General features: G+C 33.8%; 1 protein-coding gene across 4 annotated transcripts in view; it reads right to left on the bottom strand.

The window, feature by feature from the left end:
- LOC117222967 (opioid-binding protein/cell adhesion molecule) overlaps nucleotides 1-14,195 on the bottom strand; it is a 727,814-nt gene that overhangs the window by 488,354 nt on the left and 225,265 nt on the right. For all 4 annotated transcript variants that reach the window (XM_076525588.1, XM_076525593.1, XM_076525589.1 and 1 more), the window contains one exon: nucleotides 656-702. The gene's annotated coding sequence lies outside the window, so the exon portion shown is untranslated. The remainder of the gene's footprint in view (nucleotides 1-655; nucleotides 703-14,195) is intronic.

Genomic DNA, 14,195 nt, shown 5'->3' with positions numbered 1-14,195 from the left:
ATATGCTTTGGATCACGATCCTGTTGAAAATAAGATGTATTTCTAGTTTCCAATGTAATAGCAGAATATAGTAAATAAATTGAAAAGTATTTAAAGAAGCATGCTTTTTAATCAATAATCACTAGATTTGCAATAGATAACAATAGCTAGCAATATATTAATATACTGTTACATTTGATACCCTTGTATACTGTAATCGATTTTATGTTTCTGTAAAATAATTAATATTTGATTTTCGATATACTTTTGGCAACGACTTGCCTCATCCCTTTAATTCGTCCAAGAATAGATTTTGATATATAATATTTTATATTATATTTATATAATATTTTATATTATATTTATATAATATTTATATTTATAATAGATATTGCTATACAATATTTTGCTCTATACTTTTTTTGCTATATTATATAGTATACTCTACGTTTCAGAGTATACATCATATGACACTTTTCTGATTCGTACACAATCAATTAAAGTTTAATAAGAATTATTTATTTGTTATTCAAATACAAAAGATTAAGTGGATAGAGTAATTATAAATCTATTGATACAGCATAATGCCTTTAATGTTATTGGCAATCTTTGTGAAGTATACGAAATATCTCTCAAATAACCTAATGGAAAATGTAATGTCTTTTCAAAAACTCACCCACTCTTCATGAGGTACTCTATCTAGATGTACACATTAGGAAGTACCTGAAACAAAAAGTTACGATCAAAATTTGTAAATGTATTGAAAATGAAAACGAAATATGATACAAAAATTTTACGAACAACCAGTATAGTATAATACATACACACCCGTATTAACTAGCGTATGAACCTCGTATAAGCCAACAACAACTGCACTGTGCAGATTTTTATGCAAAATAAAAGTTGTAACAGAAGATAATCAAATATTTGCTTTCCCTTTATTATATTCTATATATATATATTACATTTATTATATTATATTATATTACATATATATATAAATGGCTAGCTGCAATTTAAAATGGTAAAACGTTTAAAAGAATTTAAGAGTATCGATATATCACGCTTCTCATAATAATATAATAAAAGGAAATATATATATATATTATCTATATATTCTATGTTTTATATATTCTATATTCTATATATTCTATTTTATTATATATATATTATTATGATAAGCGTGATATATCGATACTCTTAAATTCTTTTAAACTTTTTACCATTTTAAATTGCAGCTAGCCATTTTTTGTCAGAAATGCGTAGAATCGGCAGTCTACATAAATGAAATAATTACTTTCTTCATGATTCTGATACAGTTACTTGCTTGTTACGTTAGGACATGTTGCGTGTATCATTTTTTAAAGACGAGCTACGGGATAAATAAAGTATAAAAAGTTTTAAGATAGGCGGAAGTAACGGTCATAATGGGGGCTTGCACAGCGTTACGCAAAGATATTCTACGTTGGTGTGCATGCAGAGGCTCATCCGGACGTTTCATCCTGCCTTTCTCGTATCTAGACAGCGTTTCACGAAACAGATACGCCGGTGTTGTGTTGTCCGGAAAGAAGAGGACAAATGCATCCTGTTTTCCCTCATTCTGTTTTTCTAGCCTTACCTACAGATAATAACGATCTATGGTGCAGCATACACTGTTGGTCACAAAAAAAGTCGGTTCGCCTCGGACGCGAAAGAATTCATGCCTCACTTTCCGTTCGCATCCTATTCATCCTAGCATTTTTTCGTTTTTATATCGAAATGATACTGCGTAGAGATCGAAACTAATAATATTTAAACAATAATAAAAAAGATCACATGAAATTATCATGACTTTCGCAATATCTTATTACTTGAAGTGAAATAACAATAAAATTTCAAAGCAAAGAAGAAAATTGTATACGATAGAGCCATGGTAATGGGGTACATGGGAACCATGGTACATGAAGTGGCTGATTTCTAAGTAAATTTTAAATTGAAAAACCGCTATTTCATACGCAAAAACCTAACTGTGTCGACGGTGTTATTTTAATTATGGTATTATAATTAAAGGTTCAATGAGATTGGTCTTGACGTAAAGGAATGTTTTTTTTAAGCTAGACATTGATAGGATATGCGTCATAAAGGCAAGTGTATGTACATATACAGAGAAACGAAAATGTTGAAAACAGAGAATGTAGCAATGTAAAAATAAAAGGAGATACTTCGACACGTATAGTTTAACCATTTTTTTTAAAGAGACCTTTTTATACAGATTTTTGTACACATGATAAAACTATGCAAATTTTGTTTTAACTTTTTTTTAACATCATTTGCTGTGCTTGAGATATTTCACTCAGTCACTGAAGGCCGTTTTCGCCCTTTTAAACCGAAAAACCATACCAACAAGAACTACGCTTGTGTTAGACATAACCTACTTTTCTTGTGTGCAAACTTTCGTATTTTTTGGATTTTACAAACGTCCCCTGTTACAATTTCGAAGTTGCAAATATACGAACTTTTATACGTTTCGATAATATTTCTTTGCATTTTGACAATTTTATTCATTTTGATCATTCTTTTATTCATCTTGATAATACTTTTATTCATTTCGATAATACTTTCATTCGTTTCGATAATACTTTTATTCATTTTGATGATACTTTTATTCATTTTGATGATATTTCTACTCATTTTGATAATACCTTCGTTCATTTTGAAGATAGATTTTAATGGTATTTCACCGATACTTACATACATTCTTCACTCAACACTGTTACTCTCATATTGGATAAATATTGCGAGCAACTGTAGATTTTAGGTCAATATCATCTGGTTAGTGTTCCGAGCATTTAAAATTTGCTACCACGAGTTCCAGCGAGAAGTGCTAATCGATGCTCGCCGATACATTACTTTTTTAAATTATCTCTTTGCACTCGAGTGGCGATTCTAAGACACCAATAAAAATTGTTATATCTCATTTGAAAATAATATTCACATTTGTCTACATTTAAGAAACTGTTAGAAGTGAATCTGTTGCATGAGTCACAAAATTCTATTTCATATGTATACAATGCACTAAGTTATATAAAACGGAAAGTTTTATCATTTAATCATTTAATTAGTAAAACTATTTTGGATTTCGAGTTAAAATGGCTTCGACTGCAGTGTGTTAAATTTGTATAAGTGTGACACTACTACGTTAATGTTACTGTATTCGGTATCACACACACGCACACGCAAAATATAAACCAATTATACGAAAGTTTCACTACAGCACTTAGCGGCTATAACAAAAGTAAACCTTTAACCCTTAAATGCATGATTTTTTGTTTTGAATTTTAGAAAATCGTTTTTTATAGGAATGTAGTCATAGGTTACGTAAAAAATAAATAAAAAAATCTAGGTAATAATATTGAGTATTTATTTTGAAAAAAAGTTGTATGTAGACTTTTGGCAACAATATGCGTTTATTATTAAAATTATTGCAGACGTAAACACAAATGGTCATGTATTTATATTATCTATTAGTATAGGAATTTTCACATTATTTATAAATGAAATGCAGCAAAGCAATTGCGATTTTTGTTGTGACACGAAGCAACCTTGCATTTGATGCACTCAGTTCGTGAAACTCGGAAAAAGAAAATATCTCTCCAAGTAACACATTGAAGGTTATCACCCACCAAATGTCAAAAAACATATCACTTACTCGCCAAAAGTAATGTCAAGTCTTTTATTTCACACATGGTCTATTGTCTATTGTTATCAACGTGTGTTCGGAAACGCACATACTCAGGTTTTTGAATAAAATTAAATGGAACCGAAATGTAGACAATTGGCAACAATATGCATTTAAGGGTTAAGATCATAGCAGGATGAATGATGTCGGCCCACCTCTCGTTCTTGCACCGTGGTTCCGAGAAATGAAAAAATCGAATACAAACACGGTCGTCGCGCATCCGGGCGACGACATCCGGAACATGGATGTTTGTCTAGAAGCGACGAGACGCGTGACACACCGGATTCCTTTGATCCGTGTTGTTTCACACGACAAAATAACGCGCAATTGCACGCGGAATATCGTACACCTGTCTCGTAAATTTTCTCTCCTAGCGATCTCCCGTCTGTTCTTCCACGAAGCATAAATTTTCTCCGTCATCCCCGTGCACTATGATTTCTATCACAGCTACGTTCTATCACTTGCTCGTTCTCGATAATTCCTTTAATAGAACGTGACAATTCTGTATGGCTTCATTTAACTTCGTACCTAGATTTTAATGACAGAAGAATCCAATTTTGTCTCGATTTAGAAAAATGTCTGAACAAATTGATTGGAATAACATAAACAATAATACTTTTGAATTGTTCTATCTAAGCTAACTTATATAGATGCTGAAAATTTAATCAAAATTGTTTGCATCAATTATAGAAAAGATGAATTAAATAGAAAAGTATATCTTTTTTCGATAGTTTAACCCGAGAAAGATAACCTACGTCGCAGAGGCGCCTGCGAAGACTGTTGATTTTTGTTAATTTTTCATAGAGGTCTAGTGATTTAAGTTTAAAATTAATTAAAATATAAAAAAATAAAATATAAATGCATTTTATTTTTACAATAATGCCAAACCTTTAAAATGACTAGATTAACTTAAATAAATATCCATTGTTAGTATAAAATTGACACCTTAGAAAAGCATGCGCCTCTGAAGCGTATGGTTATCTTTTACGTACGTTGTCATATGGTTATCTTTCTAGGGTTAAATACATAAGGTAACGAGACATACGTTGTTCTGATGTCTTCGCTGTTCTGTATTTCGCTTGTCCTTTTCCTTTATAAATTCATAAAATACGCAGTCTTCATACAACAACGTTAACCGAATCCGATGCAATGAAAAAGTTGAGAAACATTGCCATTTATATTTTTTTCCATTCCAACCAATTGCAATTTTTGCCTTTTGCTCATAGTCTAGTAAAGTGGTTCCTCTAATACCTGAAATAATCTAAGTCGTTCGGACCAATTGTTAGAAGATTATTCGGTTGTGAAGGGTGTACGCAAACTTTTTCTACCGAGTGCGATGCCAAATATACTAACGGATCACATCAATGTAGTATTACGCGTCTACGCCTCGAGCCGCTAGTGTTGCCGGTGAGATTGGTTTATGACGAAGTAGTTGCACGTACGAGCCAGAAACGAAGTCAGCGAGCTGCTAGGAAAATGTGAGGTTTCGTGGACGTATCTGATGCAAAATCAGGGAATCGCTACGCAGCCGAACTCGATGCGAAATCAAGGAGTTGGTGGAGCGGTCGGTAGAGAAACGCAGGTAAACTCGATACGGAATCTGGGAGGTTGGATAACGTACAAACGATCCTGATACGAAATCAGGGGACTGTGGAATGCGTACAAACCTGACGCGAAATCAGGGAGCTGTGGAATGCGAACAAACCTGGAACGGAATCAGGCAGTCGATAAATTTGGGAAAATTGCTCCGAATTATTCAGACGCGTGAGCGGCACCGATGCGAGATCAGATTATTACAGGGAAATTTTAATAATGTTCTGTATTCTAGTAACGTTAATGTTATAATTTATATAATTTAGTTAATATAATTTGAGGGGTGAGATTTTAACTTGCGAAAGCAATAAAAATATATAATAGAGCTTTAATAATATAATAATAGCTATAATAAATATATATATATACCAATTTTATTCTTTTATAATTTTTTAATTTGTTATTTTTATTTTATTTTTCCAATTTTTATTTTTTTGTACTTTTTTGTTTATTTTTTTAATTCACGGTATACACTAAATAAAACAATATTGCAATATTAACAGTGTATTGTTGACTTCACTGTAATATAAATGGATTAGAATCATAGTGGCGCAAGTTTCGTTTTTGAAAGTTTTGACTTATATGTCTTAAAATATATATATAACTATAGTAAATTTTTCATTGTTGATCTCTTTTTGCTGAAGTTATTTCAGCATTCGTGCTCATTTCTAAATGTTCTAAGATTTATTCGTACTCAAAGTCACGTGAACGGCATGTCACTATAGATCATTTTTATGATAGATTATTTTTACTATAGATTATTTTTATAGATCATTTTTCTATCATAATATAATGATAGAAATATGTTATTCTATTTGAAGAACCATCGACGATCTTGTATTCTCAAAAAATATAACCTTTAAGAAGAGATATTGCAGAGATACTGCTTGGTAATAGCTTTACTGAAACACCCTGTATATTCACATAATTGCACTTTTATATATAAATTCATTTCTATTGTCCTTCATAACACGGTAAAACAAAGGTACCTGTTCATATACATCAAACGATACTTAACGTTTCATATGGTACAGAAAGTGATATAGTTTATTCTATATTCTGTACTATATTCGCGGCTGTGTGTGTTCGTGTCTGTTGTACGAAATGACCAAGAAGAGAGAATGGGATGAGTGTCGTTTATCCGAGTTTATCGATTAATCAGATCCTGTTAAAAGATTAAAAGTGAATATGTTGTTTTTCCACTTCCAAGTGTCTCGTACTTCTTCATCGGGCTAGCTAGTGATTTGATATCAAAGCGTCATTGTCAGTAGTGTATTTGAATACTACGAAAATGTGGTATCGCGGGGTAACGTAGAAAGAGTTGATAAGAAAAGAAAATTTGTTTCAGCTTGTCTACTTCCAGAAAATGGTACCTCAGAAAATATCTCGCCCGCAGTGGTTGTAACTACCTATGTGAAACGTAGCGAGTTCGTGGTTCGAAGTTGCGTGCACAGACAATGAGATACGACTACTCGGCCAGCACTACTGTAGAAAATTCGTTGAGTAAAGTGGCTAGCCCGCTTTTATGTATCCCTATCCTTCCTCCGCTAGCTCTTCTTCCAGCTCGAAGAACCTAGTGAGAGCGAGTTCTTCAATCGTGGGTAGAGTAAAGCTCGGAAGTGTATTTGCTAAACGACTCCAAAAGGATCGACCGGTTTCCAGACCTACTCCGCCTGCGTCAGCGTCTCGTTTTATCTTCATACCGTGATATCCCTCATTCCAGCTTGTCGCATGGCTCTCCTTAATGTCATTGTAAAAAAAGGGAAACTTTACGCATAGAGAGTGCGCACTTTTACTGCACTCGCTTCGTAACTCTTCCAATTTGTCCGCTACATCTTCTAATATCCTGTTCTTGCGAGATTTTTTATTCAACTCGAACATTTTCCACGACATTCTGTGAAACTGATCGTTAAAACTGCACCTAGAAGCAGAAACAATCTGGCTCGAGTGGAGGAATAAAATTCAATGAGGTCTAATTTGTAAATGTATTCGCGATCACTGAATTCTTAAATCCCGTTCATTTTGTAACATTTAGGTTAACATTCAGATATATTTATGTCTACATTTAAATCTACATTTATATCTACCTTTACATTTAAATATATGTGTGTGTATATTTATATATTTAAATATATTTAGATTAAACATAAAGCTTAGGTTGTGGTAATTGGTTACCTACAACCTAAATCTTAAGCTATAAAGCTGAGGTGACTGACCTGCAACGTAAAAGTATCAATTAGGAAACACCGCTCAGTTGTAATCTCTAGCACAATTAATACAGCAAAAGATTGATAGAGTATTTGAAAGGGAATATAAAATTTGTACCCATTATTTGAACATTGTTCTTTATAAATTCACTTACACAAATAATGTGTAATAGTCACGATTGTAATCAGGATGTAACAACATACAATCAGGATGTAACTACCATGGATTCTTGTTTAGAATTCAAATATAATAATAATAATATTTATTGCATCACACACACACACACACACACACACACACACACACACACACACACACACACACACACATCCATTAGTGTTATAAATTGTATGTCCTTAATATCAAGTTACTCTCTTAATGAAAAACTTGATTTTGTAAATCGGTTCTAAAGTGCCACAAGTATTGAAGCATTGCATTTTAGGTCGATCGACTTTTTCCGAATTGCTTTTCGCACAATCAATATTTCAAGTTTCGATCTTCTAGTGAATCTTTCACGCTGCGACTTAAAATCGACTTAAGAATCAATTTTTTGGCAAGAATCACCAATCCCTAATTCACATAGCTCCGCGTCGAATTTAATTAGAATTTCAATCAAATTGCACCGATTCGAAGGCACGATTATGAATTTCCATCGTGGCGGACGATTGAAAGGATAAAATCGCGAAGCATGGTCATACATATACGAGTTAAGTTGGATACGTTGGATGCAACAGTCTTCAGCAAATTCTGCCGTGTAGTACGTGCCTACAAGTATCTTCGCCGCATTTATTCGAATCAATACGAACGGTATAGAAATTGTTCCCAAGCCATACTCCCGTCAAGGATACTTGGAGCTTAGACGAGAAACAGGAAAACGCGGCAAGCTCGGTAGATTTTCTACTAAGCGAACAGACGATCACGTACACGCATCGACAGCGACGCACACTTTCGTGGAATCACTCGAACGGAACGGTTTTTACGCCTAGCATTTCTCCGTCGATCGATAGATTTCTTGAAGACTCCGTGTTCGAGGATAAGTTGCACCAGTTTCCCTCTATCCCAGATAACCGAAGATAACTTTTTTCCTTTTTCGCTAGATGCGTCGCGTAACGTGTATCGAATGTGTACATTTGTACATAATTTTAGACCTTAAAGATCTAGTGAAGTATAGCGTGCTTTTATAACAAAATTTTAATAGAAATTTCGTTCAACAAACATGTGTAATATTTAATGCGAACAGAGGTTTAGCAAGGTATAAATAAATTTTATGTTAACAATTCTATGTACTATATGAACGGGATGAAAAATATGTACGATATAAATATACAGGGTGTCCCAGGTTTTAATGTTCAAACTTTGTCAGTATATTCTATGGCACACAGTAAGAAAAAAATGTTATGTAAACCTAGGTCATATAGAGCTTTATTAAGAAGTTATAACAAAAATTCAGAATAGGAATAGTAACCAACTAAAAAAAAAATAAAAAATAAAGAAAATCTTCGATCGATGTCAATCATGTATTGTCAACAACGGTTAATACATTTCGAAATGTATTAATAAACACAGCTTACATAAACACACGGCATGTGCTGATCCATTCAAGCCAATGCTCGTAAGTTGATTACTATTCCTATTCTGAATTTTTGTTATAACTTCTTAATAAAGCTCTATATGACCTATGTTTACATAACATTTTTTTCTTACTTTGTGCCATAGAATACACTAACAAAGTTTGAACATTAAAACCTGGGACACCCTGTATATGCCGTCTTAATACTTTATTACGGTAAACACTTACGTATACAAACTGTTTCGAAATTCACAGTACAAATGATATCACGGAGATTATCTAGTATAGTAACTGTGTACTTAATAACCGATATTACGAAATAACAGCAGATACAGTTCGATCGCACACTCCGAATGAAAATATCATATTTGTATATTCTTTGATCACGTATTGCACCATGATTACTTGTTTAATTCTCGGATTACAGATGGTATGCAACGCGATACAGCTCACGCGGTATCATTTTCACCCGTAATATAAATGTTTCTTATATTTTGTTGTCCGATGCATTGTGGTAAACATTATATAATATTATTACAATGTTTCCTACATCAAATCATTTATCTGGTACGAAAATTAAGGACGTGTTAGAGGAATATCAAAAAATGTAATACATGTGTAATATATTACATACGTCATTTGTTAGGGCGTCACAGCGTCGTCAGTAATAGCGACAAATTATGACGCTATATATGTGGACTATATATAAAAATAAAGAACCGGATTTTGCTTGAAATTTTGTATTCAGCCCGCGACTACACTACACCCTTGGTCAGGAGGTCTTAGTTCTGCGAATTCTGTTACAACTATGGTCTATTAGAGAATATTTTCCTTCGTGATAGACTGCTACCCGTCCAACGCATTTCTAATACTCGCTGATTGGTTTTCCTTGATTTTTGGCAATAGCCAACCAGTGAGCCTGTTTTAAAGCAGACACCCTTCCCTTGCGCCCTTAACGCGTCTTTCTGGGTGGGTGCTGGTGTATGGGAGGTGGGAGCGGCCGCAAGGCTTTGGCAAAGGTAGGAAAATTCCTCTAGACATCACTGGCATAAAACAATGCCAGGCTGACCCTTCGGAACTGTTCCTTTTTTATAACACGTCCTGGCCATCGAGGCCGAGGGAAGCGAAGTCCCAAAAATCAAGCAATAGAGCATGCGCACTCTTGGCCGGCAAACACTTTACGTCCAAAATGCATACCAGGTGTTATTAAACACTTAGCCGACCGATCGGGTAGATCTACCTATTTCCAAGCTAGTCGGTGGCCGACCGATCGGGTAGATCTACCATTTTGACCTGAGGAACGCTTCTTTCTCTATAGAGCTTCTTATTTCTATAGAGTACAACATATAATAAAATGCACACCAACACCACACCCATTAGAAATCGAAATGCTACCTACACCTCACTCTCACGACTTTTTCGAATATATAAGACTCCGCTCAACTTGCAAATATTAGTGTAGAAGCTAAGCTCCTTGCTGTGACTCTCAACAAGTGGTGTGAAACGAAGTATAGAAAAAATATCCCTAAAAATGTCCAGAAATATGAGTGACAATTCAAGTGATGAGTTGTTTATGGACATACTATCAGACTGTTCTGAAGACATTGATCTACTGATAAGTGATTGTGAAGTTGACGACAATAATAGCACCATCGTTACCATATATCAGACTAATCGACGAATCCTTTTGAGTAAATCGGAAGATGATTCCGCCGATGACTCGGAATCAAATGTTATTGTCAATGGCGTCGATGATTGGACAGAAGATAATATTAGAGTTGAACTGAAGCATATGGTCGAACTGCATTCATCAACACAATGCCTGAATATCACGATATATTACTGCTTTTTTGTTTCATATTTGAGTTACGTTATTTATCCGTCATCTTTACTGTCCTTAATTTTCTGACTCTATTAACTATACTTTTTGAATAACCATTAAAAAATAATTATTATAAACTTTTAAATTCAAATTTTGTATAAGCAATATGTGAAATCGTTGAACGAAATTGTTACTGTAAGATATAATTGATCGCATAAATAATTTTCGGACGTTTTTGATTTCAAATAGCGAATTTCAGTCCGTGCTACCTCAGAAAAATGCGCGGTGGACAGCGCAGTTTGGCTTTCCCGAACGCGGTGGAAACTGTACAGGTCTCTGTGGCGCGTGCGGTCGGCTAAGTGTTAAAAATCCTAAGCTCAAAAACAGCCGGCTAGGTACGTTCGTGTCATAAAGAACATTAGTGCTGAGCTCTAACATCATTCATTATTCCTAATTAGAATTTCGACATGTGATATTCATACTTGTGCAACTTTTACAAACATGTATTTTCTCTAAGCACTGTATATTTACAGTGTTCTGAGAACTATACTATATTACACCATCATTAATATGTATTATACATATTAATATGTATAACATCGTTGCAATATTTTCTGTATAAAATCATTTGTCTCGAGAGAAAATTAAGACGCGATGAAGGAATATAAAGAATACAAAATGAACGTACCAACATAATAAACATACATTTGCAAAGAAATCTATCAATAAATATTATAAATCAGATATGTATATAATAAATAATACCTAACAATATATCTCGTGTAATTCTCTGTCACAGCAGCTGTTTGCGGTGAAATTCACAATCATGTCTATTAATTAAATGTGGGTACCCATATTTCACTTGTTTCCAAATATATTTTTCCGTAAAAAGGAAGCTTCTCGACAGTAGAGATCTGGGCAACTGATTGTTCACGGCTGCCAGCTTCTCGAACCATGTGGAACCTCTCAAGCCGTAGTGGAAAAATACATCGTCCTATACCACTGGCCGAACGATAGCCTTAAATAAGTAGTATTAAAGTAGTACAAGAAGACGTATTCCCCTATCGTGGCTGGAGTATGTGAAAATTGGTACAGGAATAGCAGCAGTTCGAGGAACCGGAGTTGTACGATGGTGAGCAATCGATTACTCGACCCTGCTGTAATATATTTCATTAAACAATGTAATCGATATGTTACTTGTATCTGTTTTTATAATACGCGTAGCTTCCATATTAGTATCTTAGTGTACTGAAATGCATAAAAAATCGTGAATCTGTTGAACCCGAATGGAAAAAATTAGTGCAAATAAACGAAGGTGCAATTTGAAAATGGTTAAAAATATACGGTCGGTTCAGATGCGAATCGGTGTAAGTCAACTTTTCTTAGAAAATGAGTTACGCAGTGCAAACACATCTTTTGAATAAGATATTTTTAAAAATTATTAAAAAAAGTAAAATTAATGACAATTAAATGAAATAATTCAATAATGACACTATATGCTGTCCGGTGGCACCACGCTGGTACCATGCAAAAACTATCTGTTGTATGTCGGTGGTACCACTTTGGTGCCATTTAAAAAAATTGAAATAACATTTGAGCTATATTTCTCGGGTGTTAAAAGGCAGCAAACTAACTATAGCATTGTGCTTATTTAATTAAGAATTAAGTACGAAAATTCTTGGATGACTTATCTTAATTTTAGGAATTTATATTACCGCCATCTTCGAAATTCTTTTTAAAATCTAAAATTTCCAAGCTATTATGCCGGCGTCAAACAAAAGAATCATATCTAAGATCTGCGGACAGCATAGTGTTAATATTAATTGTTTCTTTTTCATTTAATGATAACAAAAATTGTGCTTTACATTACCAGGCATATCTAACTTCGGTTAGATGTCAGTGACAATGTAAAAGTTACTTTGAGCCTATAATTATGCACACCACTGCGTTTCATGGCTAAAACAATACGATTATAGGTGTTCATTTTTTGGTATAACACTCTGTATGGTTACCATGATAGAAACGATTTTAATTTCAAACTTACGAATTCAATTGAGTTCCAGCACTCGACCAGTGCACCCTGCAACCAGTTAAACTGAAAGCCTTAGAGTCTTAATTAGGAACAAAGCTTTCGCTCTAGCTCTATACTGTTCTTGGAGCGTAGTACTCGACCTAAACGCAATTCACGAGTTAAAGTTTGCAGAAACTAAGACTACAGCCAAATCTTAGCTTTAGATATGCGCCATTAATCTTTGCTTTCAATGTATACAGGTAGCGCCACAATAAATCAGACCTGGAAGGTCCATACGACGTGGGCACAAATTTCTCTAATGTCAGATAAATAATATATTCATTTATGCTTGTCGATTTTTTACAAACAATTTTAAATTAAATTTAAAAGAAAACTAACTGACGTGAATGAAACTTGAAAACAGTGTAGATTCTGGATACCAAAGTCTTGGAACGCTTCAAAACAATTCACATATACAGTGGATGTTTACAGCATGCATGTAAGTTACCGAGAGATCTTTAAAATGAATTTTTTTAAATTTCAGGCTCAGGCGAAAAAGTTGAGAAAACATAATTTTTAATTCTTTTTATCATGCCAACGAATTGCAATTTTTGAAAATAATTTTTTACAAAATTTTAACTAGTAAACTAATCACTCTAACATCCAGAAAAAGATTTAGACCGTTTGACCTAATTATAAAAAAGTTATTCCGTTTTAAAAACTGTACGAATACTTTCTATACCAACTGTATTTGAGTCGAAATGGTCCTTTAGAGGATATACAGTAGAAATTCACTTATCCGAACTCCATTTATTGGTACGAAATTTTTGGCAATGTCCGATGCAGTGAACTTTTGGTGAACTCCTATTATCTGAACTACTTTCGTGCGTTACTTCAATTATGTGAACACCTAGGTATTCCGAGTGTAAACAAATGTGCCATTGGGTACAAAAACATCTTAATTCGAATTAAGTTGTTTTTGCGGAATCCATCATGATCGTATTCTTCAGTCTTCTATGTGTAAGTATATAAAGTTCTAGAATATGTGTTCACAATTTGCTCGTCAATTCTCAATGTTAGCCGAAGTCTTGCATCGGACGCATCATATTGCATTCGTCCCATTTTACATTTGTAATTTCTCTTTAAATTTAATTTTCGTAAAATGACTTATGAAAATGAGAATTTCATAAAAATGGTTCAACGTATCGACCATGCATAATATCGTTTAACCCTAGAAAGATAACCATATGACAACGTACGTAGAAGATAACCATACGCTTCAGAGGCGCATGCT

Source organism: Megalopta genalis, chromosome 12, assembly GCF_051020955.1.
Source record: "Megalopta genalis isolate 19385.01 chromosome 12, iyMegGena1_principal, whole genome shotgun sequence".
NCBI classification, from domain to species: domain Eukaryota; kingdom Metazoa; phylum Arthropoda; class Insecta; order Hymenoptera; family Halictidae; genus Megalopta; species Megalopta genalis.
Note: the sequence above shows the minus strand (reverse complement) of the source record. Positions and strands in the feature narration are given on the sequence as shown.